The sequence below is a fragment of the Cupressus sempervirens genome, chromosome 5 (genome assembly GCF_028749045.1).
Source record: "Cupressus sempervirens isolate cs-2001-9-10 chromosome 5, ASM2874904v1, whole genome shotgun sequence".
Taxonomy (NCBI): Eukaryota; Viridiplantae; Streptophyta; class Pinopsida; order Cupressales; family Cupressaceae; genus Cupressus; species Cupressus sempervirens.
In genome coordinates, this window is record NC_143122.1 from 106,260,893 (window position 1) to 106,277,276 (window position 16,384).

A 16,384-nucleotide genomic window follows, 5' to 3' on the forward strand; every position below is an offset into this window, starting at 1 on the left:
TAAATAGACTTTCCTAAAATTCATCAATGGTTGAGATCGATTTCAATCAATGGTCAGGATTAAAGGTGAAGTTCAGTCATAAAGGAAGATTTTCAAATTAAAGGGAGTTAATAGATTTAATTTGAGTAAAATAAGGAGTTAACTGATTCAATTTGAGTAGAAAAAGGAGTTAACTGATTTAACTCATTTTTTATCAATAGTGAACTGGAAAGTTTCCTTTTTGAACTGAAGAGAGATTTTGTTGAGATATTTAATTTAATAAAATGAGATATGCTCTCATTATTAGATTTTCTAGTTAATTAAAAAATCTTTAATTAATTAGAGACACTATTCTTATTTAATTAAATAACTTCACTTAATTAATTAGGAATGGCTTCTCATTTAATTAAATATCTTTGTTTAATTAATTAGAAGTAAGCACTCCATTTAATTAAATAATTTCGTTTAATTATTTCAAAATTCTTTTCGAAAATAGTCAACTGTGGTTAAATCTGGTCAACTTTTGATCAAACTTGATCTTTGCATATGTGAATATGAGAAAATGTGAGTATGATTTTCAGCAACAATTCGACGCAAATTCTCATTCAACCTTTCAAAATAAAGATATGAGGGTCTCTTAAATAGACTTTCTTGGAATTCATCAATGGTTGAGATCGATTTCAATCAACTGTAAGGATTAAAGGTGAAGTTCAGTCATAAAGGGAGATTTTCAAATTAAATGGAGTTAACAAATTTAATTTGAGTAAAATAAGGAGTTAACTGATTAAATTTGAGTAAAAAAAGAAGTTAACTGATTTAACTTATTTTTTATCAATAGTGAACTGGAAATTTCCCTTTTTGAACTGAAGAGAGATTTTGTTGAGATATTTAATTTAATAAAATGAGATATGCTCTCATAATTACTTTTTCTATTTAATTAAATAATCTTTAATTAATTAGAGACGGCTTCTCATTTAATTAATTAGAAACGGCTTCTCATTTAATTAAATAACTTTGTTTAATTAATTAGAAGTAAGTACTCCATTTAATTAAATAATTCCATTTAATTATTTCAAAATTCTTTTCAAAACTAGTCAACTCAAGTCAACCGTGGTTAAATCTGATCAACTTTTGGTCAAACTTGATCTTTGCATATGTGAATATGAGCAAATGTGAGTATGAATTTCAGCAACAATTCGATGAAAATTATCATAGAACCTTTCAAAATGAAGAGATGAGGGTCTCTTAAATAGACTTTCTTGGAATTCATCAACGGGTTAGATCGATTTCAATCAAAGGTCAGGATTAAAGGTGAAGTTCAGTCATAAAGGGAGATTTCCAAATTAAAGGGAGTTAACAGATTTAATTTGAGTAAAATAAGGACTTAACTGATTCTATTTGAGTAGAAAAAGGAGTTAACTGATTTAACTCATTTTTTATCAATAGTGAACTGGAAATTTCCCTTTTTGAATTGAAGAGAGATTTTGTTGAGATATTTAATTTAATAAAATGAGATATGATCTCATAATTACTTTTTCTATTTAATTAAATAATCTTTAATTAATTAGAGATACTTTTCTTATTTAATTAAATAACTTCATTTAATTAATTAGGAATGGCTTCTTATTTAATTAAATAACTTTGTTTAATTAATTAGAAGTAAGTACTCCATTTAATTAAATAATTTTGTTTAATTATTTCAAAATTCTTCTCGAAACTAGTCAGCTCAAGTCAACAATGCTTAAATCTGGTAAAGTTTTGGTCAAACTTGATCTTTGCGTATGTGAATATGAGCAAATGTGAGTATTAATTCCAACAACAATTCAATGCAAATTCTCATTCAACCTTTCAAAATGAAGAGATGAGGGTCTCTTAAATAAACTTTTCCAGAATTCATCAATGGTTGAGATCGATTTCAATCAACGGTAAGGATTAAAAGTGAAGTTTAGTCATAAAGGGAGATTTCCAAATTAAAGGGAGTTAACAAATTTAATTTGAGTAAAATAATGAGTTAATTGATTCAATTTGAGTAGAAAAAGTAGTTAACTGATTTAACTCATTTTTGATCAATAGTGAACTTGTAATTTCCCTTTTTGAACTGAAGAGTTAATTGATTCATTTAATTAATTAGGAATGCCTTCTCATTTAATTAAATAACTTTTTTTGATTAATTAGAAGTAAGCACTCCGTTTAATTAAATAATTTCATTTAATTATTACAATTTTTTTTTTGAAACTAGTCAACTCAAGTAAACTGTGGTTAAATCTGGTCAACTTTTGGTCAAACTTGATCTTTGTGTATGTAAATATGAGCAAATGTGAGTATTAATTCCAGCAACAATTCAATGCAAAATCTCATTCAAACTTTCAAAATGAAGAGATGATGGTCTCTTAAATAGACTTTCCTGGAATTCATCAACGGTTGAGATCAATTTCAATCAATGGTCAGGATTAAAGGTGAAGTTCAGTCATAAAGGCAGATTTCCAAATTAAAGGGAGTTAACAGATTTAATTTTAGTAAAATAAGGAGTTAACTGATTCAATTTGAGTAAAAAAAGTAGTTATCTGATTTAACTCATTTTTGACCAATAGTGAACTGGTAATTTCCCTTTTTGAACTGAAGAGAGATTTTGTTGAGATATTTAATTTAATAAAATGAGATATGCTCTCATAATTACTTTTCCTATTTAATTAAATAATCTTTAATTAATTAGAGACACTTTTCTTATTTAATTAAATAACTTCATTTAATTAATTAGGAATGGCTTCTCATTTAATTAAATAACTTTGTTTAATTAATTAGAAGTAAGTACTCCATTTAATTATTCTAAAAAAAAATTTCGAAACTAGTCAACTCAAGTCAACCGTTGTTAAATCTGCTTAATTTTTGGTCAAGCTTGATGTTTGAGTGTGTGAATATGAGCAAATGTGAGTACAAATTCCAGCAACAATTCGATACAAATTCTCATTCAACCTTTCAAAATGAAGAGATGATGGTCTCTTAAATAGACTTTCTTAGAATTCATCAATGGTTGAGATAGATTTCAATCAACGGTCAGGATTAAAGGTGAAGTTTAGTCATAAAAGGAGATTTTCAAATTAAAGGGAGTTAACAGATTTAATTTGAGTAATATAAGGAATTAACTGATTCAATTTAAGTAGAAAAAGGAATTAACTGATTTAGCTCATTTTTTATCAATAGTGAGCTGAAAATTTGTCTTTTTGAACTGAAGAGAGATTTTGTTGAGATATTTAATTTAATAAAATGAGATATGCTGTCATAATTACTTTTTCTATTTAATTAAATAATCTTTAATTAATTAGAGACACTTTTCTTATTTAATTAAATAACTTCATTTAATTAATTAGGAATGACTTCTCATTTAAATAAATAACTTTGTTTAATTAATTAGAATTAAATACTTCAGTTAATTAAATAATTTTGTTTAATTATTTCAAAAATTTTTTCAAAATTAGTCAACTCAAGTCAACCGTTGTTAAATCTGGTCAACTTTTGGTGAAACTTGATCTTTGGGTATGTGAATATGAGCAAATGTGATTATGAATTCCAGCAACAATTCGATGCAAATTCTCATTCAACCTTTGAAAATGAAGAGATGAGGGTCTCTTAAATAGACTTTCCTGAAATTCATCAACGGTTGAGATCGATTTCAATCAACGGTCAGTATTAAAGGTGAAGTTCAGTCATAAAGGGAGATTTCAAAATTAAAGGAAATTAACAGATTTAATTTGAGTAAAATAAGGAGTTAACTGATTCAATTTGAGTAGAAAAAGGAGTTAACTAATTTAACTCATTTTTGATCAATAGTGAAGTGAAAATTTCCCTTTTTGAACTGAAGAGAGATTTTGTTGAGATATTAAATTTAATAAAAAGAGATATCCTCTCATAATTACTTTTTCTATTTAATTAAATAATCTTTAATTAATTAGAGACACTTTTCTTCTCTAATTAAACAACTTCATTTTATTAATTATGAATGGCTTCTCATTTAATTAAATAACTTTGTTTAATTAATTAGAAGTAAGTACTTTATTTAATTAAATAATTTCGATTAATTATTTCAAAAAAAAATTTGAAACTAGTCAACTCATATCAACCGTGGTTAAATTTGGTCAACTTATGGTCAAACTTGATCTTTGCATATGTGAATATCAGCAAATGTGAGTATGAATTTCAGCAACAATTCGATGCAAATTAAAGGGAGTTAACAGATTTAATTTGAGTAAAATAAGGAGTTAACTAATTCAATTTGAGTAGAAAAAGGAGTTAACTGATTTAACTCATTTTTGATCATTAGTGAACTGAAAATTTCCCTTTTTGAACTGAAGAGAGATTTTGTTGAGATATTTAATTGAATAAAATGACATATGCTCTCATAATTAATTTTTTTATTTAATTAAATAATATTTAATTAATTAGAGACACTTTTCTTATTTAATTAAATAACTTCATTTAATTAATTAGGAATGGCTTCTCATTTAATTAAATAACTTTATTTAATTAATCAGAAGCACTCCATTTAATAAAATAATTCCATTTAATTATTTCAAAATTGTTTTCGAAACTAGTCATTTCAAGTCAACTGTGGTTAAATCTGGTCAACTTTTGGTCAAACTTGATCTTTGTGTATGTGAATACGAGCAAATGTGAGTATGAATTCCAACAACAATTCAATGCAAATTCTCATATAACCTTTCAAAACGAAGAGATGATGGTCTCTTAAATAGACTTTCTTGGAATACATCAACGGTTGAGATCAATTTCAATCAATGGTCAGTATTAAAGGTGAAGTTCAGTCATAAAGGAAGATTTCCAAATTAAAAGGAGTTAACAGATTTAATTTAAGTAAAATAAGGAGTTAATTGATTCAATTTGAGTAGAAAAAGGAGTTAACTCATTTAACTCATTTTTTATCAATAGTGAACAGAAAATTTCCTTTTTTGAACTGAAGAGAGATTTTGTTGAGATATTTAATTTAATAAAATGAGATATGCTCTCATAATTACTTTTTCTATTTAATTAAATAATCTTTAGTTAATTAGAGACACTTTTCTTAGTTAATTAAATACCTTCATTTAATTAAGTCATAATGGCTTCTCATTTAGTTAAATAACTTTGTTTAATTAATTACAAGTAAGTACTCCATTTAATTAAATAATTTCGTTTAATTATTTTAAAATTCTTTTCAAAACTAGTCAACTCAAGTCAATCGTAGTTAAATCTGGTCAACTTTTGGTCAAACTTGATCTTTGCGTATGTGAATATGAGAAAATGTGAGTATGAATTCTAGCAACAATTCGATGCAAATTCTCTTTCAACCTTTCAAACCAAAGAGATGAGGGTCTCTTAAATAGACTTTCATAGAATTCATCAACGATTGAGATCGATTTCAATCAACGGTCAGGATTAAAGGTGAAGTTCAGTCATAAAGGGGGATTTCCAAATTAAAGGGAGTTAACAGATTTAATTTGAGTAAAATAAGGAGTTAACTTATTTAATTTGAGTAGAAAAAAGAGTTAACTCATTTAACTCATTTTTTATCAATAATGAACTGAAAATTTCCCTTTTTGAACTGAAGAGAGATTTTGTTGAGATATTTAATTTAATAAAATGAGATATGCTCTCATAATTACTTTTTCTATTTAATTAAATAATCTTTAATTAATTAGAGAGAGTTTTCTTATTTAATTAAATAACTTCATTTAATTAATTAGGAATGGCTTCTCATTTAATTAAATAACTTTTTTTAATTAATTAGAAGTAAGTACTCCATTTAATTAAATAATTTCATTTAATTATGTCAAAATTCTTTTCGAAACTAGTCAACTCAAGTCATGTAATGCCCCGCCAAGGGATCCAAAGAATTAACCTAGAATTTCACTAAGTTTAGTAGCATTTTTTTTTTTTATGCAAGTAAACATCACATATAACTTATGCATAATAACAGAAGCAATAGCATTGTCCATCTGAAATTAAACATAACATACATAACAGATTACATTATTTAAGATCCCTTAACGTTGAATTACATACATGAATCCATCTAGTACAACATCCACATGAAATAATAATGATATGTCTGATATACTAATGTCCTTTTTGAATTACATTACAGAATGCACAATCATCCACTGTACATGTCACAGGGTATGATAATCTCAAAGATATACATACATAGAATAAGGTACATCATCCTATTCTGATCCATGATACATCAAAGTAGAGATAATCAAATGATACACATGATACATCATCATAGAAGACATATACACCCATCATAAAGATCAAACATAATATACTAAGTGCACGGTTCCTCCCAACCGTTAATAGCATCGTTAGACCATCGTGGATCCTAGCCATCCCTCCATGCGTAACATTCCAAATCACCGAAGAGATCATCGGTATTACATAGTAGGAATGTCACTCCTAATATATACAACATCATATGTAGAAGTAATCTAACATGCAAATAAAAGCTTAAGATAACATCATCTAACATATGCTAATCATCAATGAAAAAGGATACACATCCACCATCATGAAGGACGCATCAGCCATGATGTCTCAATGAATCTCAAAATGATAAGAGTGGAAAATACACTACCACCTGACCGCGTGGTACCTAAGTGGTTCACTCCCACTGTGCTAAGGATATAATCTCAAGTACCAAACAGGCTATCAAAATCACATAACACATATCACTATAAGTCCAGGAATCTTAAAAGTATACTAACTCAAAGGTTCCTAACACAAAATCTGACATCTAATTTCCAGAGGCACACAATGACATGTCGGAACCTACTATGCAAGCGGAAAAGTGTCATCGCAATTATCATGTACAAGTTACCCTGGCAGTTAGCTAAACTCCATAGGTCCATACTGATTTCATACGGCCACTAGTATCCTCTCATACTGACGAGGCATACTACGGAATGCAGGGTCACAACCATGTGTCTCACTACTCCCATCCTAGCCTGTACAAGTGCTCAAGGCATGGGTGAGAACAAACACTTATCTTTTTAGGTTCATTCAGTTAGTATTAAGTGTGAATGTTATCACTTATTAATCCAAGTTACAACGAGTTACCCTGGTAGCCTCTTAGGACCCCGACCCCCATTGAAATTCACTTCTCGTCACTACATACAGATATCCTACCCTAATGGTCATGGACTCATAAATCTCAAAATCAAAAAAGATAATCCATAATAAAATCATCAAATATGCATAAAAACATCAAATCTACATGAGCAAATATCCATAGAAAATTATGAACACAATACCTCTCTATTGGCAACTGAAGTATCACTGATAATCAAATATCCAATGGTTCTCAATAACCAAAATATATATCTCAATCATACTGATCGAAGACTCTAAAAATGGTTGAGTCAAACATGTCACAACATGACATCATCAATAATAAATCCACATCTCAGTCCCATCATGGCGACTAGAAAATAATCAAGGATAACTGATCGATGACCAAAATAATGATTACGTCAAGAGTCTCATACACAAGAATCTCAACTATAACAATCAGTAATCACATCCAATACATAGAGCATTCCATCACAAACCATGGTTGGATTTTTAAAGATCGAGATTAAAACATCATCATGACATCACAATCACATAACCCCCAAGCCTCTGGTAGACGTCCTATACTGGTCAACACTAGTCAACCCAAAACCCAAGACAATAGCATAAAGAATACACAATGTAAGCACATGTTTTGGTTTTGCTAACTTTTCAAATTTGAATTTAAAAGTCTCAGATTACGTTTTTCCAAATTATATTAAGTGGAGAAATTTCACTTTTTTCCTAACCCATGTATTTGTTTGATAGATAAAAGTTTCTCCCCAAAACTATTAGAATCAATTTTCTAATTGATCTAATTATATTTTTATTTATATAACATTGTTTGAAAATTGACACTCTCAATGAATCAAAACTTTGATTATATATTCTAATAACTAATCTTAATTAAACTGAGTTTAATTAAATTAATTATTAATATCTCTTCATAATTGAAAAGCTCAATATCAATATTTTAAATCATTAAAAGAGTGATCCATTAATTTAGAACTTTATAATATTCATTTATAATTAATTATATATAAATATATACTTATATACATATATATATATTTATATATATATATACATACATAAATATTAATATATATATATATATATTTATATTTATATATAATAACATTTATTAATTAATGATATTGCAACAAAATCGAGATTCATATCCAAATCTCATAAGTAAAACTTTATATAATTTAAAACCAAACTCAAATCGCAATGCGATTTTAAAATCGCGCAGCCCAATACATCTGCACTACAGGTACACTGCGATCTTGCAAGCCTGCGATGGGTGGGTTATATAATACCTGCCCAACATCATATATATATATATTTAAATGCAAATTTCAATAACATTTTTTTATAAAAACGTTCTCATGCGATATGAAATACTATTAACATGAAACTCTATCGTGATTTGACATTCGATTACTGTATATGTATATATATACATATGTATTTATATATATAGGTATATATATGTATATATATGTGTGTGTGTGTTTGTGTGTGTACATATATATATACACGCAGAGTTTATCACCATCATAGCACATACATATATATATATATGTATATAATGATAAATACGTATATGTGTATGCAGATTCAAGAATATACACAGTTTACTTAGAAATTTTAATTTTCAAAATTTTCTTTTAAATTTTTGATCTTCAAATTTATCCAATAAATAATCTAATAGGTTTGGCTATGAATTTAACCCTAGCCTTGTTTTCTTTCAGATCTATGCATATAAAGATTTTCACATAAATTCAATTGCCCATATTGAGAATGCATACAATAAAAATATGAAATTCCTTAGAAGACATATGGAAGACACGAAGAAGGTAGGGAATGCAAGATGCAGAAATAGCATAAGTAAAATCACAAGAATCTACCCAGATTCTGATGCTAATTCGCTCTTCCTCAAAAAACTTGCAGAGCAAGCTCCCTTCTTTAGAATTCTCGAATCCTCCAATGCTCCAATTGCACTCCAAACGCTATGTCTAAGCTTCTAGGGATGCCTAAATATAAAGAGCTCTCAGGAAACCTCTAGAATGTTTCTAGAAACAGCTGGAAGGTGTCACCAACTAAGCATGGGTCTTTTCCAACCTTCAAGATGAGCCATAGGGTTGTAGACACCATGTGCTTAATTAATGCACTAACCCCCGTGTTGTTGACATAGCGTTAACTCCCATGCAAGCTTATAACTCCAATCCACTTTTTATATAATTTCCATTTAAATTTTTTAAACTTTCATTTTTAATTTTTTAAACTTTTATTATTATTATTTATTTATTACTTTATTATTATTTTATTATTATTAATTTATAATTTATAATTTTGTTTTATTTAATTCATTTTCCTCAATAATTCACATTTAATTAATTATACTCAAAATATCAAATAACATGATATTTTATATTAATTTTCTCAAATAATTAATTTATTAATTAAATCCATTTATTAAGACTTAATTAATAGAAAATTCACCATACACCTCCAATATAAAATATGAAAACCCATCATAGAACAAATCATACAAAATCAGTCTAAAGGGTTAAAAATCATGAAATATGTCATCTGACACATTCGGTGGGTACTCAACTCTGATACTTGTCTTAACTCACTAGAAAAAATGGTTTAAGGGTTTGGGATTTGGACTTGAGAATTTATCTCCCTTCTCTTATCATTGAGATAGTATAATAGGGTACGCTCATCTTGGCAATTCAAGAAAGTCGATACCGAGTACCTGCAACTTGCAAAAAAACCATGCATGTACATACAATATATATAATGCTAAGCTAAATAGACAATGGCAGAAAGTGGTGCATCGTCTAGATCTCGATTAAGCAGGTGACTACGACTCCCTTCCTTAACCATATCAGAAACGCCATACAATAAGAAAACACACACACCATACACATGCAATTATGGGGTAAGTATCCATAATAAAACACATAAGATAATAACCATCCATCTAATTATCAATAATAACTGAAAATAGTATAATGATCATCATGTATGCATGAAATGTAAAATCTAAATGATCTCATCATATAACCACTGAATCCATATCATAATATCTGATAGTGTCAAAACAATACTACTAAACCATCAACATAAAACTAGTCTATCACAGTATGATAATAATAGCATCAATGTCCAGAAAAGATGTGAACTAGGGTAGGCACTACATCCACCCCCCCTTGGGTTAGGCTTACTCCTGGAAGCCTACAAACAAATAGGGATATAACTCCCTCAACCTGGTTGCATCCTCCCAAGTAGCTGAAGAATCAATTGTAGGGTCCCATTGGACCCTTACCTACTCGATGGTTCGACCCCTGAGGGTCAACCCCCGCTGCTCCAGAATATGAACCGGGTCCAAAGCCAGCGGCCCATCCTCTACTTGCAACACATTCCAATCAAGAACATGCACAATATCAGGAATATACTGCCTAAGCACTGAAATATGGAAAACATCATGAATGCGAGCTAGGCTGGGCAGTAGAGCAAGACGATAAGCAACTAGTCCAATCCTCTCTAAAATCTAGAATGGTCCCACAAAGCGAGGTGCTAGCTTAGAACCCTTTCCATATCAGATCAGACTCTTTCACGGTCACACTCTCAAGAAAACCTTATCACCCACAGCAAACTGCTTATCAGTCCTATGAGCATTGGCATACTTCTTTTGCCTATCCTGTGCCGTAGTCAAGTGCTCACAGATATGCACTACTTGTTGCTCCATATCACGAAGCATCTTAGGACCCAATAGGATGTGATCCTCAAGACTGTCCCAACTCAATGGTGTATGACAAGGACGACCATATAATGCCTGAAATGGTGCCATACCAATAGAACTATGATATTTGTTGTTGTACGCAAACTCCACTAGGGAGAGATAATCCTCCCAATGTGTCTTCCTATCCATCACATACATCCATAACATATCCTCCAAAACTTGATTCACCCTCTCTGTCTAACCATCAGTCTCTAGATGATATGCCGAACTGAAGCTTAGCTGCGCTCCAAGCTCATGCTGCAGCGATGTTCAAAATACAGATGTGAATACAGGATCCCTGTCAGAAATAATCTTTCTAGGAATACCATGTAGTCTCACAATATCATACATAAAGACATTAGCTACAGAAGTGGCTATGTAGAAAGACCTGATCGGTGAAAAATGTGCCACCTTAGTCAACCGATCAACGGTGACCATGATAGCATCATGACGTCGAACTGTCATAGGTAATCCTACAATAAAATCCATGGAGATGATATCCCAATTCCAAGAAAGAATGAGATTTGGTTGCAAAAGTCCAGTCAGGTGCTGGTGTTCTGCCTTGACTCTCTAACACTCAAGACACCTAGCCACAAAATAAGAAAATTCTCGCTTCATCCCAGACCAAAAGAACAAATGTCTCAAATCAGCATGCATCTTCTTAACATCTGGATGTGCTGAGTAAGGTGTACGATGGGCTTCTGCCAGTATCAAGGTGCGAAGCTCATCTAAAAATGGCACATATATCCTCCCCAGATGTTTTAAAGACCATCTGATTCTCGAACATAACCTACAAACTTACCTTCCAAAGATCTTCCTAAATCAATCTCTCTGCACACTTCCTAATACCAAGAATCCATAGGAAGTGCCTGAAGAATTCGACTCCTCAAATGCACACTAAGAGTCATCGATGATACCACATGTCTCCTGTAATTCAAAGCATCTGCCACCACATTCTCCTTACCCTGAATGTACTTAACCTCAAAATCATACTCGCATAGAAACTCCATCCATCACCTCTGGCGAGCATTCAAATTAGGTTGAGTAAAAATGTACTGAAGACTATGATGATCGCTGTGTAGCTCAAATCTGTGCCCCAACAAGTAATGTCTCCACCTTGTCAAAGCATGAACTACCACTGCTAACTCAAGTTCATGCATAGGATAATTTAACTCATGATCCTTGAGCTTGCGTGACTCATATGCAATCACCCGTCCATTTTGCATCAACACTGCCCCAATCCCTTCAAGAGAAGTAGCTGTACATACCATGAAATCACCTTCTGGATCAGGTACGGCTAGAATCGGTGCACTGGTCAAAAGCTCCTTGAGCTTTTGGAAAGCTTCCTCACATTTCTTTGTCCATACAAACTTCTTTCCTTTCCTATGAAGAGAAGTGATAGGATTTGCTATCCTAGAGAAGTTCTGGAAAAATCTACGATAATAACTGGCTAAACCCATGAAACTACGAATCTCTGACACATTAGTCAGTGTAGGCCAATCTATTATTGCCTGAATCTTTTTAGGATCCACTGAAATACCATCACCTGAAATAACATGCCCTAAATACTAAGTCTTCGATTTGAAGAATTCGCACTTAGCTCCATTAGCATAAAGTTGATTGTCCCTTAAACACTGCAATACCAACCACAGGTGTTCCTCATGCTCCTTTTGAGTCTTAGAATATATCAATATGTCATCAAAAAACACAAGTACAAACCTGTCAAGATATGATAAAAAAACACCATTCATCAAACTCATGAAAACCGATGGAGCATTAGTCAATCCAAAAGGTACCACTGTGAACTCATAATGCCCATAACGAGTTTGAAAAGCGATCTTGTGAATATCTACTTCCTTAATACGAAGCTGGTGGTATCCTGACTTAAGATCAATCTTGGAGAATACCGTAGCTCCCTTGATCTGATCGAATAAGTCATCAATCCTAGGTAAAGGATACCTGTTCTTAATAGTCACCTTATTCAACTGTCTGTAGTCAATACAAAGGTGCAAAGAACCATCTTTCTTCTTCACCAAGAGCATTGGAGCTCCCCATGGTGATACACTAGGTTGAATGCTCCCTTTGGCAAGAAGTTCCTCTAGCTGAAGACGTAGCTCACCCAATTCCTATGTAGTCATGCGATAAGGAGCTTTAGAGATAGGATCCCATCCAGGAATCAGATCAATACTAAAATCAATGTCCCTCTTAGGAGGCATGCCTGGAATCTCACTTGGAAAAACATCCGCATACTCCTACAAAATTAGGTGATCCAAAGTCTTCCTCACAGGATCTTCCTCATCAAGATCATTTACCATAACAACAAATATCTGACATCCCTTACGAAAACTTCACTTCATTTGCATAGTAGAAATCATCCACAGAGATATAGGCCTCAGTATCCCAACTATCTACACATCATTCCCTTGGTCATCTTGGCACATAATAATCTTCTTCCTACAATCTATACTGGCTCTATGAGATCCAAGCTAGTCCATGCCTAGAACCACATCATAGGAACCAAGGGGTATGACTCAAAGATCCACTACTGTATCGAAGCTTCCTAAACTAAGCCCACACTTATGAACTATGAAATTTGTGGAAACCTTAATGCCTGAGGCTAGTTCCACTTGCCAACCACGATCTTGCTTCACCACATCTAGCTTACACTTAGAAACTATAGATGGTGAAATAAATGAATCTGTAGCTCCTGAATCAAACAATACTGAAAGAGATATACCTCTAATAGCACCTATGGTTTCAACCACTATTCCTTAATGATCTGCCTGACGCTAATCAACTACTGCAAAAACTCTATGAGCTCTAGCTACATCACCAACTATAGGCTCTGAAACTGTAGGCCTAGGTCCTAAAAATTGAGGTACTCGCTGAGGACACTAAGCTTCATAATGTCCAATCTGACCGCATGAAAAATATTTTGTATTTCTGCCGGAACCTCTTGCCATAGGTGGTACATTAGATTGCTGACGATTGTTCCTGCTAACAAAAGACTAACTACTCTGAGCTGGCTGATTGGTCTGATTCTATCTATTACGTTGAGCATTGTGGTTGTTCTTGGTGTTAGAACCTTTGCCATCGGCTTGAGCTTGAGAATTTGAGCCCTTCTGCTGCTGTGTCTATTGAGACGGCTGCTGATACTGTTTCCCCTTAGAGAAAGAAAACTTCTTGTTACCACCTGAATTGTAGTTGCTTTTAGATCTTGATATCACTAGCGCTCCTATAAAACCACCTTGACCAAGGTTGACAATTTTCTCAACAAGGATTGCTCGATGCACTGCATCCTTGAGGGTTTTTGGCTCAAATACCTTAACTCCCCCAATAATATGGTTATTCAAGCCCCTAATAAAATGTTGTGTCAACTGAGCTGAATTTTCACTAAACCCTAAAAAAGGCATAAGCTCATAAAACTTATGCTCATACTCAGTCACTGACAAAGTGTACTATCTGAGATTATGAAATTCATCATCCCTTTGTTGTTTCCATTCCTCTGGTAGGAATCGTTCATGGAAACTCTCCAGAAATAATTCCCATGTAACACTGCTCATATCAATTCCCAACTTCTTCTCCTCAATTGTCCACCAAGTGGCCCCAAAATTCTCTAAATTAGTGATCCCAAACCTTGCCTTAACATTGTTGTCGAACTCCTGCATGGCAAAAATCCTATCGAGAGAGATAAGCCACTACTCAGCCACATAACCAGAACCTTGCACATTGAAACGCTTGATCTTGGATCTTGAAAGATCCTTGATCTGATTGGACACAATGGACCTCTGACGATCCTTCTGAGGACTCCTAGACCTGGGTCTATGCTCTTGTTCTGTCTGATGCACTTTAGGCTATTCTTGAATAGGAGGTAGATGTTCTAGAATAGTCTGCATCATCTGTCTCAAACCAACCTCTTCAGACTCAGCTTGGTCCTCTCTATGGCTCTCTTCCTGCTGCCTACTAGAGTGCTCTTCCCTACTCTCTACATGAGCCGATCCCTCATGGGCAGACTCATGGGCACTAACATCTCTGCCATGACCACGGCCTCTAACAGAAGACCTAGTCCCAGATACCATCCCACAATAGTATAAAGTACTATTAAAATCACATGTTGCCATAGACTATGTTCAGTTCTATGTTTAGGTTTAAGTAAAATTTTCAGTTTTGAAAACTAAGTGTTGAATTATGAAAAATATAAAAGTAACAGTTCAAGTTCTATTTCAGCTCACCTAGTTTTCAAATTGAACAAATACACTTGATAGTTCAAAGTTCTAGTTGTTCCAAAATACTCAGAGTTTCCAATGTAGAAACTCGGGCTCTGATACCAAATGTAATGCCCTGCCAAGGGATCCAAAGAATTAAAATAGAATTTCACTAAGTTTAGTTGCATTTTTTTTTATGCAAGTAAACATCACATATAACTTATGCACAATAATGGAATCAATAGCATTGTCCATCTGAAATTAAACATAACATACATAACAAATTACATTCTTTAAGATCTCTTAACGTTGAATGACATACATGAATCCATCTAGTAGAACATCTACATGAAATAATAATGATACGTCCAATATACAAATGTCCTTTCTAGATTACATTCCAGAATGCACAATCATCCACTGTACATGTCACAGGGTATGATAAGCTCAAAGATATACATACATAGAATAAGGTACATCATCCTATTCTAATCCATGATACATCAAAGTAGAGATAATCACATGATACACATGATACATCATCATAGAAGACATATACATCCATCATAAAGATGAAACACAATATGCTAAGTGCACGGTTCTACCCAACCGTTAATAGCATCATTAGACCATCATGGATCCTAGCCATCCCTCCATGTGTAACATTCCAAATCATCGAAGAGATCATCGGTATTACATAGTAGGAATGTCACTCCTAATAAATACAACATCATATGTAGAAGTAATCTAACATGCAAATAAAAGCATAAGATAACATCATCTAACATATGCTAATCATTAATGAAAAAGGATACACATCCACCATCATGAAGGACGCATCAGCCATGATGTCTCAATGAATCTCAAAATGATAAGAGTGGAAAATACACTACCACTCGACTGCATGCTACCTAAGTGGTCCACTCAAACCATGCTAAGGAGATAATCTCAAGTCTCAAATAGGCTATCAAAATCACATAGCACATATCACTATAAGTCTAGGAATCCTTAAAGTATACTAACTCAAAGGTTCCTAACAATAAATCTTACATCTAATCTCGAGAGGCACACAATGACATGTCAGAACCTACTATGCAAGCGAAAAAGTGTCATCGCAATTATCACGTACAAGTTACCATGGCAGTTAGCTAAACTCCATAGCTCCATACTAATTTCATGCGACCACTAGTATCTTCTCATACTGACGAGGCATACTATGGAATGCAAGGTCGCAACCATGCGTCTCACTACTCCCATCCTAGCCTGTACAAGTGCTCAAGGCATGGGCGAGAACAAACACTTATCT